Consider the following 18,195-nt stretch of genomic DNA (forward strand, 5'->3'; position numbering starts at 1 on the left):
TATTGTTTATTGCTCTATATGTTTACTATCTTTTCTACTTAGAGATGGAGTACTGTTTTATACTTACCTTTAGGCTGCTTTTAGTATTTACAAGATGTTTCTAATTCATTCTTTCCCGGAATATAAATTGCTCATCTCTTTACATATGCTGTAATTTCCATAATGGCTTTTTATCTGAGTCTGTATACCCAGATTTATTTACTATTTAAATTCTAGGATTAGATCGTTATTATTCTATTTACATGTTATTTGCCTTGCCATGTGCGATCTGAGATTTATTAGATACTGTTATTTACTATTTTTTTTTATTCAATATTATTATCTATTTTAGTGTCTTTGATTATTTAACAAAATGAATCTGTACAGGTTTTTCTTTAAATTCAAATCTTTAGGCCTTTTGATACGTTGGTAAATATAAGTTTACTGAACATTAGTAGATTATTGTTGCTCTGCTGCTTAAACTTTATATATGTTGTTGAGCAAGCTGAGTTATATGTGCTGGCCTCTGTGGTTGCTCCTTCACGTTTTCCTCCCATGCATTTTGTCTATTACAGACTTCCCATGCTGGGGTTTTTTCTCTTTGGTATTAAGTTTTCTCTTGTATTTTCTTTTGCTATCCTTTTCTTTTTCCTAGCTTTTGTTTGCTCTTTCTTTATTTCTTCCTTCTTGGAGACTTCTGCTTTGGTCTATACTTTCTGTTTGTTTTATCTTCCACTCACTATTATATTCAAGTTAGAATCAATGTGCCTCTCCTCTTTTCATACACCATATGTGCTTATCTATGTTGTTTTCTGTTCACTATGTCCGGTCTGAATGTGCTCTCACTTAATGTGCGTGGTTTAAATCACCCTGTTAAGAGGGCCAAGATCTTAGATTACTGTAAAAGCTTGACTAGTAACATTGTTTTACTTTAAGAAACTAAGTTTGCTTATAAGGAAGCCTTATTTTTATGGAAAGAGTGGGTCCTTGATGTAACTTGTTCTGAAGCTTCTGGTAAAAGAAATGGGGTTATTAAGTTGATTTCCAAAAACTCTGGTCTAACTATTGTGTCTGCTGAATACGATTCAGATGGTAGATGACTGCTCTCTCGCTTGTCTAATGGTTCGACGGATTGTTATGTTATGAATATATATGCCCCTAATAATGATGATCAATCTTTTTGGCGGGCTGTTAGTAGGAAGTTGTCTGACATCCCTCAAAATGCTAAAGTGATTGTTGGCGGTGATTTTAATCTTCCTATGGATCCTATTTTAGACAGACAATCGGCTTTTACATTTCATCCTCCTATGGCGCATAAACAAATGTTGGATATGTGCTCTTCTCATCATCTTCAGGATGTATAGAGAATGCATAACTCTACTGGTAGTGATTTCACCTTTTTCTCGTCTCCACACTCTAGTTTTTCCCGTATTGATTATCTCTTGGTCGACGCAACTCTTTAGAAACATACTACTAATGTGATGATCCATCCTATTCTTGTCTCTGATCACGCGGTGGTCTCGTTTACTCTCCTTAATTTTACAGATATTCATAGATCGCGAACTTGGCGTCTAAACACAGAAATCTTGGATGATAGTGAGGAGGTTAAACAACTAAACGTGGATATTCATAATTTCTTCAAAGATAATGTGTCATCCGTAAGCTCCCCAGTAGTCTTGTGGGATGCCTTTAAATGTACTATTAGAGGTCATATTATAAAAAAATGGCGAAAAGGAACGCTGATATTAGAAGAACACTCACTGCCTTGGGTGACGAAATTAAAGTAAAGAGATCTTATATAGAGGCCCTAAAGACAAATCGCTTCTACAAGATATTAAGAACCTAAAATATTCTTATAACTCCATAGTTACCAGAAGAGCTCACTTGGGGGTACAGGCGCAAAAATCTAAACGGTTATTGCTACGAAACCGCGCAGGTAAGTTGTTTGCTGCTACATTAAAATATCAGGATACAAGTGTTAAGACGACTCAGATCTCTTGTATCACTGATAATACTGGAGCCAGGAAGTTTCATACTCAGGACATTCTTGAGGTTTTCCGGGATTTTTATAAAAACTTATATACGCCCAAAGATCAATGTAATCTAAGTACATGTCAACAATTCCTGGCTACTATTCCCACAAATACTGTCTCTGATTCAGTTAAGGTTGATTTGGGGAAACCAATTGACTCTGAAGAAATAATTCAGGCTATTAAGACTACTAGATCAGGGAAGGCGCCAGGCCCTAACGGGTTTCCTATTGCCTTCTATAAGACATTTCTATCCTCATTTTAAAATTATCTTAAAGATGTTTTTAATACTTTTATTTTATCGGGAAAGGTTTCTGGCTCAGCTGCGTAAGCCACAAGGTTGTCCGTTATTATTATAATCTCAGTAATATGGATTGTTATTCCTTTCTGAAAATAAAGGTAGCCTTATCCAAAATACTCCTTTCTCCTGGGTGTACTACCGTTTCGCTTCTTGCTATGTGGCATAGATCAGGCCATATTGCTTCCAAGATCTACAAGTTTTTATCTGATTCGTCGCCCTCACAGTCTACAGTTACACAGGAGAAATGGCTACACCATTTTGAACCTCATACTTTTTAACACATCTCACAAGAGACCTGGCAGCTCATTGGCAAGCTTTCGCTAAAGAATAAGATTGCCCCTTCTCTTATTCAATCCAAATTTTTTACGCTTAATCTCCTACATTGGACCCCGGTTCATCTACACAAACTAAATCGTAAAGGTAACGATCTTTGTTGAAGTTGCAAATTAGTACCTGGCACCCATCAACATATGTTTTTTGAATGCTCATTATTGCAACCTTTTTGGGAATTGGTCCACAAACGCTTATTGTTAATTTTTGCTATTAATTTTGAGCTCTCAATAGCTTTCATCCTTTTAGGCCAATGGGCTGCGCCATCTCTGTTAGCGCTTGATGATACGGATATGCAATTGCTAGATTTGCTTATATCAATTGCTGTTAAAATTATATTAACAGAGTGGAAATCGTTTAACTTAGTATCGTACCATACTTGGTGGGCTTGGGTATCTTTTCTTCGAGGGCTCACACCTTGGTTGAGGAGAAACGGTATACACCTGTTATTTCGAGTGGGGTCTGGAGTTCTCTGGATAGATATATGGACTTGGCTTCGCAGGGGCTGGTTGAGCAGTTTCCGTTTGTGTTTTCCTCCTAGTTTATTTCTCTCTATGAAGCAGACGTCCCCATCTCTTGCTCTCACTTGTATCTATTCTCTTCTTTTCTCAATCTGCTTCTTCTTTCCTTTCTTTACTATCCTTTTCTATCTTTACTCTTTCTTACTTTTCTCTATTTTGCATGTTTGATTTATCTATGCAGTACAAGCAGTTTCATGAAATTGTTTTTATGCTCAACTAGATATTTCTACATTACATAGGATTTATTTATTACATGAAATAGATTTCTGTTTATGAATTGCTCATCTTGTTCTGGTTCACAGGATCAGTTGTATTGCATTATATTATATCTTAATTATTTGTATTCCTTTATTATAACAATAAAGAAAATTAGAACTAAAAATAGTAATCCGTGATATTCAATCAAATGTATTGAATCTACCCAGTATCTGATTGCAGCTGGTCTCTGGATCTTTCAAATATAAGGTCAAATTATCTGTGTAGAGGGAGATTGTACAGCGCACAACAAATAGAGGACACATCTGCGGTTTTGCTTCACAATTTTGCATCCCGGTCTCATACCTCTACGTATCTGGAATGAATTAGAGGTCATGCCATCCACTTTAATAGGGGCAGTAGGGTTTGTATATACCATGCATATCCAGATGACAGGCCCATGCGGTGATGTATCCCAAAGAGGTAAGGCCATTCCACCGAGTCAAACCCCTTAGTGGTGTCCAAGAACCCAGCCACCACCTGGATTTTGGGGCTCGGTAAGTGCATAACAGAAAACAGCATTTGTATGTTATTAGGTGTTGAGAGGCCTGGCACAAAACCAGATTGGTCCGGCATGGTTAGCTCTGGAACCAAGGGGATTCATCTGTTAGTGATAGGTTTGACCAATATTTTCACATCACAATTGATGAAGGGTAAAGGCTTAAGTTTTTCTGGGGGTGCTTGGGCTTAAGAAGAGCAATGATTAATGCAGCTCACAGATGAGAGGCCAATACCCCACAGTACTCTTCTAGAACTCCACTGGTAGGCCACCAGGGTCCAGAGCCTTGCCAGACAAAAGCTCTTTGATCACTACATTGATTTCAACTGGGAACATCTGACAGATATTCCCTTTGGGAGTTGCTCAGCCATGCAATGGCTGTCTTCCGCAGGTAGTCTGCGACCTGAGCCACGGTTGTTTGCATAGTGGAGTCAAAGATTAGCCTAATAGGAGCAAGACTCCTGCACTATTTCCACTGCTTCAAGGTGCTTTTCTCCCTTTTCAACCCTAATGCAGGCAATATCACCCGCAGACCAGGGTTTCTTTAGTAGGTTAGCTAATGATCTACCAGTGCTTTCACCCTCCGTGTAGCTTGTCGCCACCACATAATTTCCCAAGAATGTCACCTCTCGCAATGCCTCTTATTTATAAAAAGAGATTTTCGATCGAAGCTCCGCAAGCGTATTTGGGTCAGATGTGCCTTTACATCTGCTCTCTAACCCCTTAATTTCACGCACCCGTTTGAACATATGCATCTTCATGCAGCATAGTACTCAATTATGTTTAGTGATATGGAACCTGCAAATAACCACTTTAAATGCCTCCCAGGTTGCGGACATGTCAGGCACTGCACTTGGATTTATTTTGAAGTAGTCTAAAATGTTATTACACAGCTCATTGCAAAATGCTCTGCCTCTTACCGAGTCAGGTGCCATCTTCCAGTGTGCATCTGCGTATGCGTCCCCGGGATGCATATTTGTGTATGACTGGGGCATGGTCCAAAAAGGACCTGGAAAAGTGACAGACATTTGTGACCCAAGTGCGGACATCTCTAGTTGTCAGCAATAGGTCTTGTCTGGACCACATATTCTGGGCTGAAAATATGAATGTGCCCTCGTGCATTGTTGCATGGTGCAATCTCCATAGGCCTATCAAAGCAGGATCGCTTATCTGTTTTAAGACTGCAGAAGCACCCACTGTGCATCTTGTCAGCTGGTGTGACCTATCCAGATGTGCATCTATTGTAAGAAGTAAAACAAAGTTTATTAGGACCATTGCCCATAAAACATTCTAAAACAATAGAACACCCGTAGAATATAAGTGGCATACCCCCCGGCCCCCCATGAACAGTCACACTACTAAAAACCCATTCTTGAAACAGACAGTAAGTGTAAAACCGGCAATGAACAATACACGTACCCCGGCACTCATATGTAATATTCTTATATAGTAAGAAATACGCTATTAGGCAAAGGACTTCATTATCATCTCGTACTAATTCAACACAGAGAGGTTTTTATGCAAAAAAGTATAAATATTTTTAATTTCATCAAAAAAAAATTTGTATGTGATACTGAACAAGACGTTTTGATAACACAGTATTCCAAAGACAGAAACCCAATGGGACACCTTTACATATTTAATACATTGGTATGTTGGAATTCATTTGTGGTTGGTGACATTGGTTCCGTAATCTTGGTCTCAAGCGCGCTACAGCCGACACGTGTTTCGTCACGACAGTGACTTTTTCAAGGCTGTAAGGGTAATAACACAAACTCATATTCTGTACACGTTAAAATCAGATTGTCTACCATGTGCAATTATCGTTTAGAGTCATGCACTAGGTAAACCAATTTAAAAAGTATACGTGCAAAGTACAGGAAGAGAGAGAAGAGGAACGAGCAAGGAGTGCCAACAGAAAAAGGAAAAGGAAAAAATATAATAAGAAAACGAATGTGCAAGTTATTACAAAAATAGTGTCACTATTAAAGAAACGGAAAATACAGACGAACTTGTGAAAGAAAATGTCAAAAATTCCAAAGCCCGTTAGGAACATCACTGTCCACTTAACCCATGGGTATTTGATCACAGGGAAGTGAGCTCAAACAGGGGCAAATATCCAACTTGTGGACTAGACAGGGTCAGACTTAGAATTACTAACCTTTTTCAAGTACGAAATTCAAATCTTAAATGTCATTTGGTCATCACCAGATTCTCTATAATTGGATGTTCGGATCCATATCAATATGACCCGAGGTCCTAGGAATTGAAAATTTCAATCAGAGAAGCAATACAGAGTAACTTAATCAATCTTTTTCACTGTTGTCAAAGACTTTTAGTAAAAAGAAACGAAAAAGGAACAACCAACAATGCTTACTTCTAATTTATAAAAGCAGAGCTTAATGATAGCAAGACTTTGGAAGTAGCACAGCCTTCTGTAAAGCGATCCTAAGAACGTGTTTTTATAACGCTCCTGATATATGAACAAGGAAGACAAAAATGAAACATCCGGGATTATCAAGAGGTTCAGGGTTGTCACCAAGTGCTCAAGTATCGCCCCATATGACTTACTAAATAAGTGCGGGGAAACTGGTATTAATCATTCTCCTGGCTATGTCGTAGTCCTTTCGAAAACGAACTTCATCCCCAAGAAACCTGGCGTCTGGATGAGCCTACTTATCAAGAGGTCATAATTCTGAAACATAAGCCCAATAAGCATATTTGTATATATAGAATGGATTCATAGGTCAATTACATTCAGTCCTACATTTGACTTACTCAAAATAGTTGTGATGGGGATATCCAAACTAAATGGGTCCCAATTTTGGGCTGTGGTATGCCCCTAAAAGACCAAAAAAGAAAAGACAATGTAAGTGATCGCCAGTAAAAGAAAATTATCAACAAACGCAAAAGCAACCTTACTATTAGAAAAAATAGAGTCAGAAACACGTGATACTTAGAGAAATCGTGCAACGATTTATGGCCGCCCATCAGAATTGTTATTAATTCAATTCGTAAGTAGTTGAATTATGGTCATTTGTTTAGAAAAAGTTACGCTACCGGCATAGTCTACGCAGACCGTTGGGCCCGTTTGGTCGACTTATAAGCAGAACACGAAAGGTTCTAAATGAGAACAGAAGCAGATTTTTCACCAGGGTCCCCTTTACTTTGACACAGCATGTTATCTCCCATTTAGATTGGACTCAATGAAAGGTCCGATATCCCCGTCTTTAAACTGCATTAATCTAGTTTGTTACAAAGCAATCTTACAGTAAGAACTCAAGGCACTTAGCGAGTGCATTGCAACAAAAGGCATGTTCGTCTTACCTTATGAGATTTCTCCAAAATGCAGAGTAAATAGCAGCGTTCCCTCGAACCAGCTACCAGTTGGTATGTTGTCACCTTCTATTTAAATACACCGCGTAATGCCGACCATACGCAAAAAAACGTGAGTAGGCGGAGACTGAAAGTTCCCCGTTTTTTGTGTTTATCATACGAATAGAGAAAAGGGACAAAAAGTGCATGGTCCTCTGCAGCGGCCATATTTGAGTGGTAACTTTTCCGTGAGAACATCTAATAAGATTATCTCACAAGTCTATTAGTATCAATTTAGTCGACTGCCAGATGGGATGTGTACTCCATTATTTTTTTGAAAATGTACATATGTGACATGAAGCAAAAAAGAGAAACGGTGGTCTCTACTCTCAATTTGTGTGTAAAATCATACACCCCGAGAATACAATTCTAGTCGGAAATAACACCAATCACAGTGGGGACAGCAAGTAAAGACCCCATAAATTTAATCAATCACAATCGACAATGTTTATAGTCCCGATTTTCTAGAGAAAAAGAAAAGAAAGAAAAGAAAAGAAAGGAGTAAAGGATGAAAATAATCAAAAGAGAGAAAAAGAACAATGTCAATAAGAATATTATAAAGAGACAATGTTTTTCGTAAAAACTAACTGAAATCATTTTTATGAGAACACATCAGATTAAAAATATATATCATTAATTCTCTTATCCTAAACAGTAGTGGTATATGGTCTAGGATAATTAGATGCATTTTCCATATTCATGTCATACATTCATATATGTAATGTCAGTATCATTGTTCACATACTTAAGCAGAGGTGCAAAAAGGTGTTCACAGTCGAGCATTATAAATCTATGCCACATCCTACCACTGAACAAATCATTCAATATGTCTTAATATACATCATTTCAGAAATACATGTAGTTCCTTATCAAAATTGAGCCCCTGCTCCACCGCCCTCAATTTGATAATCCATTGTGCCTCAGTTTTCCTTAGGGTAAGGGTTCTATCTCCCCCTCGAGGGCCAGCTACTGTGTGTGAAATGCCATGAAATCTTATTTTTCTGATGTTTTCAAGGGAATGACTATGATTGAAATGAACAGCGAGAGGGTAACTACAATCGTTATTCCTTACTGCTCTCATGTGTTCTTGTATTCTTTCCCTTAATGGACGGATGGTACTGCCTATATAAATAAGGCCACAACAGCATATGATGCAATAAACTGCATAGTTGGTATTGCAGTTAATAAAATGTTTAATCTGATACCTGACCGTAGTGTTGTACTGAAAGTCAGTGATCCTATTTTCTGCAAAGTGACAGATGCTACAATTTGTACACTTAAAAAAGCCCCGAGGTTTGGGCGGTAACCAGGTGGTTCTTTGTTTTACAGGCGGCAAGTAACTAGGGCTCAGTAGTTCCCTCAATGTGGTACCTCTTCTATGTAAAACTGTTGGTTTTTGTGCGATGTATTTATCTATTGATTTGTCCAATTTCAGAATGTGCCAGTGTTTCAAAAAGACATTATAGATTTGGTGACTGTGTGTGTTAAAATCAGTCACCAATGCTATTTTGCGTTCCTTTTTATTATTTGGTCTACACTTGTTACCTGGTTTTAGCAAGCCCGATCTTGTTCTCCTCTGTATTTTTTTCTTGGCACCATCTAATGTTGTTTGAGAATATCCTCTGTAACAACAAAAACACGTGGGAGAAGGTCCAAGGGAAAGATTTTAAAGACCAGCAGGTTGTGAATCCCCTTAACCAAATACTATAACACTAGACAACCTGGGTCTGGTACTGGGTCAACAAGGATAAACAAAAGGCAAAAACCACTCATTCTGACATCTCTAGTTAGAGAAGATCCCTTTAGGGAACAGAACCCATCAATCACCGAGGAATCAGTGTGTTGTCATCATCTGGGTCTGTCTCTCCTGACACACCACACCAGAGCTAGATAGAACAGCCTGGTCGCGGGTCAGGGGAGGTGGCATACAAGGGTTGTAATCAGATCTCCACCAGAAATGACAAGAAAATAGTAATTTCTCCTTCGAGTGAAAGGGGTTCAAAAAAAGTGCAGCACTAAATCAAAAAAATGTGAATAAAAATGGCTAGAGAAACTCAAAAGTGCTTTAATCGGTAGAGCACCTCTGCCAAAATTAAAAAGCAAAATGGCAATTTAGCATAAATACATCGTCATTATGCTCATTGTCCATAGTATTTGGTCGACATGACATGTTTCTGCCCACTAGGATCTACAAAGTATCGAGGGCATTCATCAGGACCTTAATTTCGCTGCTACTATGAATAAGTGAAAGTGTAAAAGTATATTATATTACAAACATTCCTACCACCGGTTGAACTCCATGGATGTAAAAACCGGACACCTAGGAAAGTAAAAAAAACATAAATGAGGAAATGCGAAGAGCTATCCGTGTTGACAAGTCCAGCAAACAGCAGTACAAATATACCGCCACACAAAACACAAATTTGTGTTAGTAACATCTAAAAGTGTATTAGATTGCACTTACCCTACAAATGTGGGTGATACCCTCACCTCAACCTGGCTCTACTCAGGGAAGGGGGCCCCGCTCTGATAAAGGGGAGAGGAAAAAAGAAACAGGGCTGTTGTAAAACATGCCTAAATCTTGATGTTCCCCATACCAAACGACTAAGAAGTATAAAGTTTATCCATGTCTCTCAAAATATAGGTGGAGGCACAAAGTATGGCATTAATGTCCCAATCAGGGTAAATAGCCCCTGTCCTCTAAACAGATAGAAAGAAAGATGTAGTTAAAGGGCCATTGAAAAAGATCCAGGGGGTTAAAAACCCCTAGTGTTAAGGACTCTTAAGTTGTTCATGAAGAATTCTAGGGCATTTTCAGAGCAAGAGCCAAGCTTACCTCTCCGTCGGTACCCCAGGGCGGTCTATGAGTAAAGACCAGAGGTACCGACGCGAGCAGAGGGGGAGTGTTTTATAGTCTACTGAATTGTAAACAGGTGAGTCTGTTTCAGCAAGATGGCTTTAGTAAAGCCTGCAAAATTTGCAATAGCGCGAGGACCCCAAAGCCGATAAAAGGTACTGCGCATGCGCTCGAAACGCGATGAAAAATGTAAACAGATAAATCTGGTACAGCCAATCAGTTTCGGCAAAGCGCGATGACAACTGCGATCAGACTACACCAGGGCGGCTTCGGTAAAGCCTGCAATGTTTGCAACAGCACAAGGACCCAAATGACAGTGGTGAGTACTACGCATGCGCGGTGATCGCGACAGAGTGCGCATGTGCCGTACCAGAGACATCGGTCCACCATTCCTCCGTTATCGAGCACTGCGCATATACTGAAAGTGCGATTGAGTGCGCAGGTGCCGTAATCGAGGCGCTATAATAATACATCTCGAATACAATGGATTCCCACCCTTGATGAATGTAAGGGAATTACGGCAGGCTCCAACCCCAGAAGCGGCCAGTGTACATAACCGCTATAGTCACTATATAAACTGAATACCTGAAGGGAGTTCCCAAAACAAAACGTAAAATCCCCTACGAGGACATCATCATAATCAGACAACCTCTATAAGCGCGTGCCACAAGCCTCTCATTTGAGCGTGTTAGAATTGATGGGCATGCGCTCATATCTATTTCGACACAGAGAGGGATATGTGGTGTGTGGGGTTTTGTCAGACCCACGAAAACAGAAAAAGGGGAACTATTATGACTGAGTTTAGCGCGATAACCTTATGATAGGTTCAGTATGTAACTAAAAAGGGTTCAATACAGAATTCACAAACATAGTGTATTGTACAAGTGTTAAAGACCCTCCAGTTGAACGTATCGCACATCATGTACACCATTTTCACAGATAAGGCAAAGAATGGGAGGTGTTGACCGGGGGGTACTAAGTGAGAGACGTACTCTTTGATATCCAACAAGTTTAAAGCAAAAGCCAGGGAATATCGTCATTAAGTCCTGTGGTATCTGAGTGTAGACGGTACACCCATCTCAGAGATGTGCGATACGTTCAACTGGAGGGTCTTTAACACTTGTACAATACACTATGTTTGTGAATTCTGTATTGAACCCTTTTTAGTTACATACTGAACCTATCATAAGGTTATCGCGCTAAACTCAGTCATAATAGTTCCCCTTTTTCTGTTTTCGTGGGTCTGACAAAACCCCACACACCACATATCCCTCTCTGTGTCGAAATAGATATGAGCGCATGCCCATCAATTCTAACACGCTCAAATGAGAGGCTTGTGGCACGCGCTTATAGAGGTTGTCTGATTATGATGATGTCCTCGTAGGGGATTTTACGTTTTGTTTTGGGAACTCCCTTCAGGTATTCAGTTTATATAGTGACTATAGCGGTTATGTACACTGGCCGCTTCTGGGGTTGGAGCCTGCCGTAATTCCCTTACATTCATCAAGGGTGGGAATCCATTGTATTCGAGATGTATTATTATAGCGCCTCGATTACGGCACCTGCGCACTCAATCGCACTTTCAGTATATGCGCAGTGCTCGATAACGGAGGAATGGTGGACCGATGTCTCTGGTACGGCACATGCGCACTCTGTCGCGATCACCGCGCATGCGTAGTACTCACCACTGTCATTTGGGTCCTTGTGCTGTTGCAAACATTGCAGGCTTTACCGAAGCCGCCCTGGTGTAGTCTGATCGCAGTTGTCATCGCGCTTTGCCGAAACTGATTGGCTGTACCAGATTTATCTGTTTACATTTTTCATCGCGTTTCGAGCGCATGCGCAGTACCTTTTATCGGCTTTGGGGTCCTCGCGCTATTGCAAATTTTGCAGGCTTTACTAAAGCCATCTTGCTGAAACAGACTCACCTGTTTACAATTCAGTAGACTATAAAACACTCCCCCTCTGCTCGCGTCGGTACCTCTGGTCTTTACTCATAGACCGCCCTGGGGTACCGACGGAGAGGTAAGCTTGGCTCTTGCTCTGAAAATGCCCTAGAATTCTTCATGAACAACTTAAGAGTCCTTAACACTAGGGGTTTTTAACCCCCTGGATCTTTTTCAATGGCCCTTTAACTACATCTTTCTTTCTATCTGTTTAGAGGACAGGGGCTATTTACCCTGATTGGGACATTAATGCCATACTTTGTGCCTCCACCTATATTTTGAGAGACATGGATAAACTTTATACTTCTTAGTCGTTTGGTATGGGGAACATCAAGATTTAGGCATGTTTTACAACAGCCCTGTTTCTTTTTTCCTCTCCCCTTTATCAGAGCGGGGCCCCCTTCCCTGAGTAGAGCCAGGTTGAGGTGAGGGTATCACCCACATTTGTAGGGTAAGTGCAATCTAATACACTTTTAGATGTTACTAACACAAATTTGTGTTTTGTGTGGCGGTATATTTGTACTGCTGTTTGCTGGACTTGTCAACACGGATAGCTCTTCGCATTTCCTCATTTATGTTTTTTTTACTTTCCTAGGTGTCCGGTTTTTACATCCATGGAGTTCAACCGGTGGTAGGAATGTTTGTAATATAATATACTTTTACACTTTCACTTATTCATAGTAGCAGCGAAATTAAGGTCCTGATGAATGCCCTCGATACTTTGTAGATCCTAGTGGGCAGAAACATGTCATGTCGACCAAATACTATGGACAATGAGCATAATGACGATGTATTTATGCTAAATTGCCATTTTGCTTTTTAATTTTGGCAGAGGTGCTCTACCGATTAAAGCACTTTTGAGTTTCTCTAGCCATTTTTATTCACATTTTTTTGATTTAGTGCTGCACTTTTTTTGAACCCCTTTCACTCGAAGGAGAAATTACTATTTTCTTGTCATTTCTGGTGGAGATCTGATTACAACCCTTGTATGCCACCTCCCCTGACCCGCGACCAGGCTGTTCTATCTAGCTCTGGTGTGGTGTGTCAGGAGAGACAGACCCAGATGATGACAACACACTGATTCCTCGGTGATTGATGGGTTCTGTTCCCTAAAGGGATCTTCTCTAACTAGAGATGTCAGAATGAGTGGTTTTTGCCTTTTGTTTATCCTTGTTGACCCAGTACCAGACCCAGGTTGTCTAATGTTATAGTATTTGAGAATATCCTCTGCCTGTGAATCTTGTCTCTAACTCTCTAAGTTCCTCATGGAAAACTGACTCTTCACTGCAAATCCTCTTAATTCTAGTCATTTCCCCATAGGGGATTGCGTTTATTTGCGACTTTGGATGTGCACTGCTAGCATGTAACACGGAGTTACATGCTGTGGGTTTCCTGAACAGTCTAGATACTATCTTGTCTGCTCTTATATACAAGATTACGTCTAGGAATTCCATTTCTGACTTGCTTATCTTATGAGTAAATTTGAGATTATATGGATTGTTATTAAGATGTTGGAACAATTCCAAAAAACACGATTCACTACCTGACCAGATGATAAAAATGTCATCTATGTATTGACCCCAATACATGATGTGTTCCGTAAGTGTAGTGTCAGACATTTTCCACAAATGATGTTGTTCAAAAACACCCATGTATAGGTTTGCATAGGACGGTGAAAATTTAGATCCCATGGCAACTCCTACATCTTGCCTGTACCAGGTATCCTGGTGTAGAAAGACATTGTTTTCTAAGGTCACTCTTGTGAGATCTAATATCATCTGTGTGTGTTCGTAGTGGGTGGCATCCCTATATCCCAGACATTCTGCTAAGGCCTGTATGCCTTTTTCTAAAGGTATACACGTGTATAGTGAGCAGACATCCATTGTCACAAAAGAGAGGTCATTTGTCCATTCCAGATCTTCTAACTTACTCAGGAGATCTCCAGTGTCCCTGATGTATGAGGGCAGATTGTGTACTAAGGGTTGTAAGAAGACGTCTATATATTCCGAGATATGTTCTGTTGGAGAGTCAATACCTGAAACTATTGGCCTACCCTTTGGAAAGTCACTAGGTTTATGTATTTTAGGTAGAACATATAGACAAGGGGACCTAGGCGTTGGATTGTAGAGATACCTGAATTCTGCTTCTGAGATCTGACCTTTTTCCCGCCAACTCGTAAGTTTAGTATGTAACAAAGACGTGATATCTTTTAGGGGATTGCTCTTTAAACGGGTATAAGATTGTTCTTCTGTTAATTGTCTTTCAATCTCTTTAACATAGTCAGTCCTTTTCATGATGACTATATTTCCTCCTTTGTCTGCTTCCTTGTACACCACCTCAGTTTGTGCCACTAAGCTCTTTAAAGCTAGATTTTCTTCTTTAGTTAAATTGAAGTTAATGTGGCCATGATTGGTATTGAATTTATCTTCTAATTTATATAGATCTATAGTTGTCGCTTTATAAAATGTGTCAATTAAGTTGTCCGATGGTAGTGTTGGAACAAATATAGATTTTTGCCTAAGGCCACTATCTAAATTAAGGTTTGGCATGATATCTAGATCCAAGAGGACATCAGTCATCGATGGGGGTGTATTAGAACAATAATCTAGAGATAACAACAAGTGTATATCCTGTATCTCTTTTATTGTTTTGTTACAAGGTAGAGATACAGCATTTTCTGGATGCAAAGACATAGGTTGATTATCAAAAAATGTTTTCAATTTGAGATGGCGAACAAATTTAAACAAATCCACATGTATCCCCGTAAAGTCCGGTAACCTGGTAGGACAGAAACTCAGCCCCTTGCTAAGTACATTCAAGTCATTTTCAGAAAGGGTAAGATCTGACAAATTTACAACAGAGATATCTTTATCAACATTGGTCGTACATAGTGTTTGTTTTAATGTGGTTTACCTAGTGCATGACTCTAAACGATAATTGCACATGGTAGACAATCTGATTTTAACGTGTACAGAATATGAGTTCGTGTTATTACCCTTACAGCCTTGAAAAAGTCACTGTCGTGACGAAACACGTGTCGGCTGTAGCGCGCTTGAGACCAAGATTACGGAACCAATGTCACCAACCACAAATGAATTCCAACATACCAATGTATTAAATATGTAAAGGTGTCCCATTGGGTTTCTGTCTTTGGAATACTGTGTTATCAAAACGTCTTGTTCAGTATCACATACAAAAAACTTTTTGATGAAATTAAAAATATTTATACTTTTTTGCATAAAAACCTCTCTGTGTTGAATTAGTACGAGATGATAATTAAGTCCTTTGCCTAATAGCGTATTTCTTACTATATAAGAATATTACATATGAGTGCCGGGGTACGTGTATTGTTCATAGTATCACAGGGCCACGTTTACGAGACCCAGGTGTATATGCACCCAAGGTAGTAGGGTGCATTTGTAACCCTCAGTGGCACCATTCCTATAAATTTTTCTGTTACAAAAATAAGAAAGCTTGTCACATTACCTTGTCTGATGATGTACTGATTACTGAAGTGCGACACAATCAAACATTACTACCGCTTTTACAATTGTAAAACCGGCAATGTCTGCCACATCAAGCTGGCGCATTTCAGATAACAGCTCAATCGCCTCCAACCTTTGCAATGTTTTGTATTTTAAAAACAAGGCTTTTTAAAATACAGCATTAAATGCCCCAAATAAGTGGGGAGTCACCCTGTAACATAGACCATAAAGAGGAAAAAAATTGTTGTCAATATTGGGGTCATACACATTGACAAGCATCATGTGTCTGCTCTCCAGTGTACCCTGTACAATAAAATAGTACCAGACTCAGCATGCCGCTGGCATAAGAGGAGTATGAAGAGGTGAATACATGGGACGCCCATCTGGCATGCAGATGATTTTCTGTAGCTTTTACAAGAGGTCTCCTGGAGTAGCACCACTGATATATTGTGTCTAGTGAGGTGGGCAAGGACTGGTCTAGTTTTTCGCGGGTTGTTCAGCCCCATTACGATCCATGTGAGGCATTTAAGTGTAAGTGTTAATTTGATCCGGCGCACTGTCTGCGTATTCGTGCTGCAACTTAAGTATTTGACAAAAAAAGAACAGGAGTAACCCGTTAACCCAGTTGAGACCGGGTAATTATTGTAACAATAGAAACAACGTCTCAACAGGTAAATCAAGCGGGGGGGGACTGATTAAACAATGTATCAATCACATAGCACAGGGAAGAAAACAAGGGAGACCAAAGGAGGGTGAAAAGATTTGTATTTGCATATAGAGGCACAGAATTACAACTAAATTGCAGTAACCATAACAATCAGATGTGCACTGAAAGTGTTGAGGTGAATAAACGGTGCAGTGACACAAGTGATTAAAGAACAACGTGAGGTGGCGCAAAGAAATAGTAAGGTAATCAGTGAAGGTCAAACAAAGTATTTACAATCACAAAACGTAATTTCATTGTTTGTGGTGACCTATAAAAATGCTGCAATTGGCGTTATAGAGTCGACGGCGTTTCGACCATTCTAACTTGAGGTCATCATCAGGACGATGGTTACATAATTCAATTTGGGGTGTTCTATAGAATTAGAAGAAAAAGGAGGGAAAATCAATAGGGTAGAAACCCAGTCAGAAAAAATCCGGAGAGGAAGGTAGAAAAACCAATAATACCTGTAGGCATTCAATGTGAGGGAAGAGGGAAGGTGGATCCTGTACGTCTGGCAACCAAGGGCGAAATAACTTGAGGAAGCAATCCAATGCGAGGGGAGGTCTAAGTGAGGGGGAAGACCTGTTAGGTAAGGGCCATCAAGGATTTAAGTTTGGTGCAAGGGTCAGAGATGCGGTAACAGGGACTTACTGGGAATGGCAAGTACAACGACTTAGGACAACGAGCGAATGTAATGAAGGGCAACGCTCTGAAAGGGAAGGCAATCAAACAATGGAAGGCAACGATCAAGATTAAAAGATCGTTAGTAAGTGGAGGAAGGCACTGTTATCTTACCGGTAAATTAGGCGTGAGTGGCGGCAGGTTAAGTCCGATGGGTGTATGCACTCGGTAAGAGGCTACGACATAGCCAGGAGAATGAATAAAGTGTCTCTCGAGTGAAAGACAAGGACATACCCGGAAATAAACGTTGGCAAGATCACGTGACGATACTTGCAGTGTGTAAACTGCAAAACAACTAGAGAGCGGGAGCAATTGTAAGGAGCCCCGGGGGGGGGGGGGGCGGGGAAATAAGATAAAAGTAAGAATGGAACAGAGCGTAGGGGCTAGAGTGAAATGCCCAGAAAAGGGAAAAAAAAGCGCCGAGAAGTAAAACGCCGTTTTAAAAAGGCACCGAGTGACAAATACAAGTACATAACAAACCATTCAAGATTTATGAAATTGCATTGAAAGGTAGTACTCAAGAAAAACGGTTAAAGGCAGCACACTGTCTGACAACTTAGCATGGACTAATAAATACACAAAAAAGTGAAGAAAAGCAAATATATCAAACAAAATACAAATTACAAGGGCAATCAAATTACAAAGTAAACGGGTGGGTAATCAATTACATCTTGAGTAGGAAACCATTTGACTATAATGAATTGCCTGAATTGGGACATGTCACATGCTCAGATGAATTAAGAATGAATACATTCCATAGGTTAAAGAACAGACATTCAGGAAGGAATATATACAATAAAGTACAGTAATTTACAGGTCAGAAAAATAATAACGCTCAGAAATAATGTCCATACAGAATAGGAACCAGGACATTGCTTAGAGAAGTAAGGATAGGCGGTTCTATGTTATAGTGAGGACAGTATTCCACTCATCAAGGGAATTTAGGCCTTGGGCTACGGAGTTACGTGTGATCCACCTACACTCACATTTATTCATCAACAGTTGAAAGTTACCACCACGAATGGATAGTTGTGGCCGGTCGATGACCTGCCATATCATGTCTGTTTCTGAGTGATTGTTGTCTTTGTAATGTGTTACCAGTGGTACAGTAGTGACATTGCATCTAATGCGACTCTTATGTTGGGAGATGAGATCTTTCACCATTTGTGTCGTCTGGCCTATGTAAAGTAAATTACACGGGCACCGAATCGCATAGATAACATTTTTGGT

General features: G+C 39.8%; 1 long non-coding RNA gene across 1 annotated transcript; it reads right to left on the reverse strand.

The window, feature by feature from the left end:
• Positions 1 to 336: 336 nt before the first annotated feature.
• On the reverse strand, positions 337 to 17,201 carry LOC146799378 (uncharacterized). Its single transcript, XR_014968892.1, has 5 exons — positions 17,080 to 17,201; positions 6,694 to 6,757; positions 6,487 to 6,610; positions 6,077 to 6,174; positions 337 to 5,669 (listed from the first exon to the last, which is right to left on the reverse strand). It is a non-coding gene; the product is annotated as an uncharacterized LOC146799378 (long non-coding RNA).
• Positions 17,202 to 18,195: the final 994 nt, after the last annotated feature.

Source organism: Triturus cristatus, chromosome 9 (assembly GCF_964204655.1).
Source record: "Triturus cristatus chromosome 9, aTriCri1.1, whole genome shotgun sequence".
In the NCBI taxonomy this organism is placed as follows: domain Eukaryota; kingdom Metazoa; phylum Chordata; class Amphibia; order Caudata; family Salamandridae; genus Triturus; species Triturus cristatus.